The 1,373-nt window shown below is 44.5% G+C and overlaps 1 non-coding gene across 1 annotated transcript; it reads right to left on the reverse strand.

Moving 5' to 3' along the window:
• Positions 1–221: 221 nt before the first annotated feature.
• Positions 222–293, reverse strand: trnag-ucc (transfer RNA glycine (anticodon UCC)). The gene has a single exon. It is a non-coding gene; the product is annotated as a tRNA-Gly (tRNA).
• Between the last annotated feature and the right edge of the window lie 1,080 nt (positions 294–1,373).

The following is a 1,373-nucleotide window of genomic DNA, read 5'->3' on the forward strand; positions in this document are numbered from 1 at the left end:
GCAGGGAGAGGAACCTTTGTTTTTCTACAGACGAAGCTGGTGCTGTGGGATACTAGTGTAAGGCCATTTATTCGTCATCTGTTCATGCGCAACGGTTCACCAGAAGTGTGTTAGTGAAAACAGCGGTAAGTGCAGGCTTAGTAGGGTCGCAATAGCTTGAATGGTGTCGAACTCCCCCGAAGCATCACAAGTGTGATGGCGGAAGCCTAGAAAGAAAACGTTGCGTTGGCCGGGAATCGAACCCGGGTCAACTGCTTGGAAGGCAGCTATGCTCACCACTATACCACCAACGCCCAGAAAGTCTCTCATTCCATGACTTTTGATGCATTTCAGATCATTCATCTGACTAGATACATGCGAATAATCACAGCCTACAGTGTAAAGCTTCTGATTGAGTGTGCTAAGTAACTTGCTAAATTCACTAACAAACAGTCGCTGCTCTTACTACAAAACAGGTGCAAGATATATCATTCTTAGCTAAACAAACCACGTAAACAATCAATGTAACTCTTAACTAAACTAGGAAACGCGAGAGAAAAAGGCGATACTTAGCTGCGGCGACTTGAGCGACTTCTCAGCTGGCTTGCCCGAGTGTCCAGATGCATATGTGGAAATACTTCTATACAAACCATGAACATAGATTCTCGATAGATGAATACTGTTTATTTAAAGGTCAGTTTTTATTTAGCGCATAGTTTATTGAATTTACCCCCCGAGGTGGAACACGGACAAACAAAAATCAAACCTGCTCAGTGTCAGGTTAACTTGAAGTTAGATGGCTAAATAAATTATACAGATTATTTATTTGAGCGTTACAGGTTCGGTCGGAAAGGAATGATTTACGTAGCCGATTAATTAGGACCGCACATCAGTAGATAGTAGGGTTTTTTGGGCGCGGCCTATTTTGTTATGACGTATGCCCTAAGCTTATTAATATTCCTACGTCATAATTGGGGGGCGTGATTTTAGAGTTATTTCCTTAATTATTCCTACGTCATATCCGTCAGAAAGTGTACACCCCTAAAACCCTGAACAACAAGGCCACCCATAAAGACCCCCCCCCCCCTCTGAAGGCAACGCCCCGAAACTCTCCTCTCTATTTAAGACCCCGCACTGCTTTTAGGCAATACCTCTTTAATTCTCAGCATCTGAAACATCCCGCTTCTTCAACATGTCCAGCGACATCAACATGAAACCCCGCAAGAAACAATCCCGGGCAAGGGTTCCTGTACTCACCAATTTGAAGATTGAACGCTCCTGGGTGTTGTTCTGGGGGGGTCGACGGGGTTACCGCTTTAAAAGGGATCCCAGCTATGTTGGAGTGGAGCTTTTTGCTTTGGGAGAGAAGGAGGGTACGTTGGAACCTTTTGAGA

This window comes from Amia ocellicauda, chromosome 19, assembly GCF_036373705.1.
Source record: "Amia ocellicauda isolate fAmiCal2 chromosome 19, fAmiCal2.hap1, whole genome shotgun sequence".
Classification (NCBI taxonomy): domain Eukaryota; kingdom Metazoa; phylum Chordata; class Actinopteri; order Amiiformes; family Amiidae; genus Amia; species Amia ocellicauda.